This window comes from Heptranchias perlo, unplaced genomic scaffold, assembly GCF_035084215.1.
Source record: "Heptranchias perlo isolate sHepPer1 unplaced genomic scaffold, sHepPer1.hap1 HAP1_SCAFFOLD_567, whole genome shotgun sequence".
In the NCBI taxonomy this organism is placed as follows: domain Eukaryota; kingdom Metazoa; phylum Chordata; class Chondrichthyes; order Hexanchiformes; family Hexanchidae; genus Heptranchias; species Heptranchias perlo.
The window spans coordinates 62,501-70,000 of record NW_027139589.1 but is presented as its reverse complement, the minus strand read 5'-3'; positions in this window follow the sequence as shown (position 1 = coordinate 70,000).

The following is a 7,500-nucleotide window of genomic DNA, read 5'->3' as shown; positions in this document are numbered from 1 at the left end:
ATCTCCGGAAGGCACAGGCCGATTTCCACCGGGTATGGCTCGTTGTGTGCGGCCGGACCAGGCGCAGCGGACGGTACCGAGCACTCGGAGGTCGGGCGCTGCCCGCCGGAGGTACAGCGAAAGGCTGCAAACCACTTTCCGCCGCCTCCCTCCGCGGGCGTGAGACCGACGGTCGTCGGGTTTAGTTCCGCGGCTAGAGCAGGACGAGGGGCAGCGAACGGTACCGGAACGAACCCGGTCGCACACCGGGAAGTCGAGTGCCGGGTCTCGAAACGGAGCCGGGTCGGCCCAGTTTAAAACGGAGAAGAGAGTGCTGCCCTCTGCGGGTGAAAACATGGAAGTACGTTGGTTAATGATTTCCAGTTCACCCCGCTTGGTCAGGCCCACTCGGAGGCGGATAACTCCGGAACGCCGAGGCCGATTTCCTCCGGGTATGGCTCGTTGCGTGCGGCAGGAGGAGGCGCAGCGTTCGGTACCGAGCACTCGGAGGTGCGGTGCTGCCCGCCGGAGTGACAGCGAAAGGCTGCGCACCCCTTTCCGCCTGCTAACTCGGCGTCCGTGAGACCGACCGACTCCGCTTTAGCACCGGAGCTAGAGTGGGGCAAGGGGCACCGAAGGGTACCGGAACGATGACGTTCGCACACCGGGAAGTCGAGTGCCGGGCCGCCGAAAGCGAGCAGGGTGCCACCGCTCGGGGCCCCGGTTTGTCCGTCCCACCCGGAGGCCCATATCTCCGGAAGGCACAGGCCGATTTCCTCCGGGTATGGCTCGTTGTGTGCGGCCGGACCAGGCGCAGCGGACGGTACCGAGCACTCGGAGGTCGGGCGCTGCCCGCCGGAGGTACAGCGAAAGGCTGCAAACCACTTTCCGCCGCCTCCCTCCGCGGGCGTGAGACCGACGGTCGTCGGGTTTAGTTCCGCGGCTAGAGCAGGACGAGGGGCAGCGAACGGTACCGGAACGAACCCGGTCGCACACCGGGAAGTCGAGTGCCGGGTCTCGAAACGGAGCCGGGTCGGCCCAGTTTAAAACGGAGAAGAGAGTGCTGCCCTCTGCGGGTGAAAACATGGAAGTACGTTGGTTAATGATTTCCAGTTCACCCCGCTTGGTCAGGCCCACTCGGAGGCGGATAACTCCGGAACGCCGAGGCCGATTTCCTCCGGGTATGGCTCGTTGCGTGCGGCAGGAGGAGGCGCAGCGTTCGGTACCGAGCACTCGGAGGTGCGGTGCTGCCCGCCGGAGTGACAGCGAAAGGCTGCGCACCCCTTTCCGCCTGCTAACTCGGCGTCCGTGAGACCGACCGACTCCGCTTTAGCACCGGAGCTAGAGTGGGGCAAGGGGCACCGAAGGGTACCGGAACGATGACGTTCGCACACCGGGAAGTCGAGTGCCGGGCCGCCGAAAGCGAGCAGGGTGCCACCGCTCGGGGCCCCGGTTTGTCCGTCCCACCCGGAGGCCCATATCTCCGGAAGGCACAGGCCGATTTCCTCCGGGTATGGCTCGTTGCGTGCGGCCGGACCAGGCGCAGCGGACGGTACCGAGCACTCGGAGGTCGGGCGCTGCCCGCCGGAGGTACAGCGAAAGGCTGCAAACCACTTTCCGCCGCCTCCCTCCGCGGGCGTGAGACCGACGGTCGTCGGGTTTGTTTCCGCGGCTAGAGCAGGACGAGGGGCAGCGAACGGTACCGGAAGGAACCCGGTCGCACACCGGGAAGTCGACTAGCGGGCCGCCGAAAGCGAGCACGGGGCCCCGGTTTGTCCGTCCCACCCGGAGGCCCATATCTCTGGAAGGCACAGGCCGATTTCCACCGGGTATGGCTCGTTGTGTGCGGCAGGACCAGGCGCAGCGGACGGTACCGAGCACTCGGAGGTCGGGCGCTGCCCGCCGGAGGTACAGCGAAAGGCTGCAAACCACTTTCCGCCACCTCCCTCCGCGGGCGTGAGACCGACGGTCGTCGGGTTTGTCTCCGCGGCTAGAGCAGGACGAGGGGCAGCGAACGGTACCGGAACGAACCCGGTCGCACACCGGGAAGTCGACCAGCGGGCCGCCGAAAGCGTGCTCGGGTCCCCGGTTTGTCTGTCCCACCCGGAGGCTGATATCTGAGGAAGTCCGAGGCCGATTTCCTCCGGCTAACTCGGCGGGCAATGTGTCCCCCCCCCACCATCTTCGGCTGATTACCGTGGCTGGACCGGATCAAGGAGCAACGGAACCGTGCCAGAACGACGTCGGTCGGACGGCGTGAACTGATAGTGCCGAGGCCGGAAACCGAGCCGGAAATGTGCACCGATTTATTGGTCCCACTCGCAGGCCCATATCTCCGGAAGGCCGAGGCCGATTTCCTCCGGGTATGGTTCGCTGCGTGCAGCCGGAAGGGGAGCAGCGGACGGCACTGAGCAGCCGGAGGTGCGGCGCTGCCCGCCGGAGCTGCAAGCGAAAGGCTGCGCACCGCTTTCCGCTGGCTAACTCGGCGGCCGTCAGGCCGACCGACTCCGCTTCAGCACGGGAGCTGGAGTCGGGCAAGGGGCACCGAAGGGTACCGGAAGGATCACGTTCGGACACCGGGAAGTCGAGTGCCGGGCCGCCGAAAGCGAGCTCGGGGCCCCGGTTTGTCCGTCCCACCCGGAGGCCCATATCTCGAGAAGGCACAGGCCGATTTCCTCCGGGTTTGGCTCGCTGCGTGCGGCCGGACGAGGCGCAGCGAACGGTACCGAGCACTCGGAGGTGCGGCGCTGCCCGCCGGAGGTACAGCGAAAGGCTGCAAACCGCTTTCCGCCTCCTCTCCCCTCGGGCGTGAGACCGACGGTCGTCTGGTTTGCTTCCGCGGCAAGAGCAGGACGAGGGGCACCGAGCGGTACCAGAACGAACCCGGTCGCACACCGGGATGTGGAGTGCCCGGCCCAAACCCGCTACCCCCCCCCCCCCCCCCAACACCCGAAAGCGAGCCCCGGTTTGTGGATTAAAAGTGAAGCGGCAAAGATTTGTAAAACAGCGTGAAATGATGAACCAGAAGCCCAAAGTAATGGTGGGAATAAAAGTTCCAAAATGTGAAATGGTGAACCAGAAGTTGTGTGAACTGTTTAACCCAAAGTGGCAAAAATGGATTAAAAGGGGTGAAATGATCGACCGCAAAGCAGGGCAAGCATTAAACAAAAGCAGCAGCATTTTTTAAAAAGGGACAAATGGTTTACCAGAATCCCAAAAGAATGCTCAGAGACTTAAGTCCCAAAGGGGAAATGGTTAACCAGTAGCTGGGTGAACTGCTTAACCCAAAGTGGGAAAAAGGATAAAAAAGGGGTGAACTGATCAACCAGAAGTCGACAACAATGTGCGGCGATTAAGTCTGAAAGAGGGAAAGGTTGACCGGAAAGCAGGGAAATGATTAAACAAAAGCAGAAAAATTCAGTAAAAAGGGGCAAGTGGTGAACCAGAAGTTGGGTGAACTGCTTAACCAAAAGTGGGAAAGAGGATTAAAAGGGGAGAAATGTTGAACCAGATGTCGAAAACAATGCGCGGCGATGAAGTCTGAAAGAGGAAAAGGTTGACCGCAAAGCAGGGAAAGGATTAAACAGAAGCAGCAATATCTTTTAAAAAGGGACAAATGGTGAACCAGAATCCCAAAAGAATGCTCAGAGACTTAAGTCCCAAAGGGGCAAATGGTTAACCAGAAGCTGGGTGAACTGTTTAACCAAAAGTGGGAAAAAGGATTAAAATGTTGTGAAATGATTAACCAGAAGGCGAAAGCAAAGTGCGGCGGCGAAGTCCTAAAGGGGAAAAGGTTGACCATAAAGCAGGGAAATGATTAAACAAAAGCGGAAAAATTCAGTAAGAAGGGGCAAATGGTTAACCAGAAGTTGGGTGAACTGCTTAACCAAAAGTGGGAAAAAGGATTAAAAGGGGAGAAATGTTTAACCAGATGTCGAAAACAATGCGCGGCGATGAAGTCTGAAAGAGGAATAGGTCGACCGCAAAGCAGGGAAATGATTAAACAAAAGCAGAAAAATTCAGTAAAAAGGGGCAAATGGTGAACCAGAAGCTGGGTGAACTGCTTAACCAAAAGTGGGAAAAAGGATTAAAAGGGGAGAAATGTTGAACCAGATGTCGAAAACAAGGTGCGGCGATGAAGTCTGAAAGAGGAATAGGTCGACCGCAAAGCAGGGAAAGGTTTAATCAAAAGCAGCAATATCTTTTAAAAAGGGACAAATGGTGAACCAGAATCACAAAAGAATGCTCAGAGACTTAAGTCCCAAAGGGGAAATGGTTAACCAGTAGCTGGGTGAACTGTCCAACCCAAAGTGGGAAAAAGGATTAAAAGGGGTGAAATGATTAACCAGGAGGCTAAAGCAATGTGCCGCGGTGAAGTCCTAAAGGGGAAAAGGTTGACCAGAAAGCAGGGAAAGCATTAAACAAAAGCGGCAACATTTTTTAAAAAGTGGCAAATGGTTAACCAGAATCCCAAAAGAATGCTCAGAGACTTAAGTCCCAAAGGGGAAATGGTGAACCAGAAGCTGGGTGAACTGGTGAACCAAAAGTGGGAAAAAGGATTAAAAGGGGAGAAATGATTAACCAGGAGGCTGAAGCAATGTGCCGCGGTGAAGTCCTAAAGGGTAAAAGGTTGACAAGAAAGCAGGGAAATGATTAAACCAAAGCGGAAAAATTCAGTATAATGGGGCAAATGGTTAACCAGAAGCTGGGTGAAATGGTTAACCAAAAGTGGCAAAAAAAGATTTAAAGGGGAAAAATGATTAACCAGAAGTCGACAACAATGCTCGGCGATGAAGTCTGAAAGGGGAAAAGGTTGACCAGAAAGCAGGGAAACGATTAAACAAAAGCGGCAACATTTTTTAAAAAGTGGCAAATGGTTAACCAGAATCCCAAAAGAATGCTCAGAGACTAAGTCCCAAAGGGGAAATGGTTAACCAGAAGCTGGGGGAAATGGTTAACCAAAAGTTGCAAAAATGATTAAAAGGGGTGAAATGATTAACCAGGAGGCTGAAGCAATGTGCCGCGGTGAAGTCCTAAAGGGGAAAAGGTTGACCACAAAGCAGGGAAAGCATTAAACAAAAGCGGCAACATTTTTTAAAAATTGGCAAATGATTAACCAGAATCCCAAAAGAATGCTCAGAGACTAAGTCCCAAAGGGGAAATGGTTAACCAGAAGCAGGGGGAAATGGTTAACCAAAAGTTGCAAAAATGATTAAAAGGGGTGAAATGATTAACCAGGAGGCTGAAGCAATGTGCCGCGGTGAAGTCCTAAAGGGGAAAAGGTTGACCACAAAGCAGGGAAAGCATTAAACAAAAGCGGCAACATTTTTAAAAAAGTGGCAAATGATTAACCAGAATCCCAAAAGAATGCTCAGAGACTAAGTCCCAAAGGGGAAATGGTTAACCAGAAGCTGGGGGAAATGGTTAACCAAAAGTTGCAAAAATGATTAAAAGGGGTGAAATGATTAACCAGGAGGCTAAAGCAATGTGCCGCGGTGAAGTCTGAAAGAGGGAAAGGTTGACCAGAAAGCATTAAACAAAAGTGGCAACATTTTAAAATAATTGGCAAATGGTTAACCAGAATCCCAAAAGAATGCTCAGAGACTAAGTCCCAAAGGGGAAATGGTTAACCAGAAGCTGGGGGAAATGGTTAACCAAAAGTTGCAAAAATGATTAAAAGGGGTGAAATGATTAACCAGGAGGCTAAAGCAATGTGCCGCGGTGAAGTCCTAAAGGGGAAAAGGTTGACCAGAAAGCAGGGAAAGCATTAAACAAAAGCGGCAACATTTTTTAAAAAGTGGCAAATGGTTAACCAGAATCCCAAAAGAATGCTCAGAGACCAAGTCCCAAAGGGGAAATGGTTAACCAGAAGCTGGGGGAAATGGTTAACCAAAAGTTGCAAAAATGATTAAAAGGGGTGAAATGATTAACCAGGAGGCTGAAGCAATGTGCCGCGGTGAAGTCTGAAAGAGGGAAAGGTTGACCAGAAAGCATTAAACAAAAGTGGCAACATTTTTTAAAAATTGGCAAATGGTTAACCAGAATCCCAAAAGAATGCTCACAGACTAAGTCCCAAAGGGGAAATGGTTAACCAGAAGCTGGGTGAAATGGTTAACCAAAAGTTACAAAAATGATTAAAAGGGGTGAAATGATCAACCAGAAGTCGAAAACAATGTGCGGCGATGAAGTCCTAAGGTGGAAAAGTTACCCAGAAGGCAGGGAAATGATCAAACGAAAGCAGCCAAAAAATTATTAAAAGAGGGGAACTGATGAACCAAAAGATGAGAAACGGCCCGCAGAGACTAAGTCCAAAACGGGAACTGGTGAACCGGAAATGATTAACCAAAAACTAAGTCCGAAGAGGGAACTGGTAAACCAGAACTGAGTAACCCGATTTTTAAAATTAATTATAAATGGGGAAACGATTGAGCAAAAGGCGGAAATTAAGTCACAGGGACCAGGTCCGAAAGGGCAAGAGGTTACCCCGTAGGGGGCATTCGTCAACTCAATCTGAAAATTTTGGAGGCAAATCTGACCAAAATGCGGAAATCGGACCACACCGCGAGGGGCGCCATTCGACGGGGCAGGGGTAGACGCGTCGAACGGTGCCTGAAGGTCCCGGCTGCGACACGTGAGTCCGGAGATATGGCCAGTCAAAGTCTGATGGGAGGTACCGAAGCCGAAAAATCGAAACGCGTTTGCGGCGATTCGGTGTCAGAAAGTCGGTCACGAATTCAAATTCGTCCCGCTGATTCGCCAATTGCCAGCCGGTTCCGGGGGGATTGGCGGGGTACCTGCAGGATAGTAAGAGGTGGCATGTCGAGACTTAGCCTGTTTACCAGACTTGTGTCCAGCGCCTCCAGGTCTGCAGAGACCGACCCGGGCTGCCGCCCAACCGACTTTTAAGCCTTTTGGGAGTGGGAATTTTTCCCATTTTTCCCCATTTTTCGGGTTTTTTGGTCGGGCTTGAAAACGGCGGCCCCGAGGCCTCCCGGGGCTGGCGGGCTTCGGCTCCCTTGCGAGAGGGTCCGAATTCCACCCGTTTAAGCCCAGAAAGGAGTTCGGAAGTCAGTCGGTCGAGGGAACCCCTTCGGAAGTCCGACGGGGATGGATTCGGCCGGCGTTTCGGATCTCCGGTCAGAGGATTCCCCCCCTGGGCGGGGGGGTGCGAGTAGCTGCCGGCAAACGGTCCCTTGCACTTGTGGCACAAAAAGTCCGAGCACAGGTTAATGAGTTGGCCGCGGAAGCCCCTATGCCGAAATGAGAAAGCCCCCGTTGCGGGGATTTAGTGACGCATCTGCGGCCGGAGGTGGGAGGCCGTCCTGCCGAATTGACACTTGTCATTCGGGCACCTAGGGATTGGTCGGGTACCCGGAGATTTTCGAGAACACGATTTTCAGAGCTTTCTCTGACAGCCCAGGTGCACTTTAAGAGTGCCTGAAAAAGTGACACTTGGCAAAAGGCTCTCAATTTCAAAGCGGAGACCTTTACAAGAGCACTCGGAAGTCACCTGTCAGCATT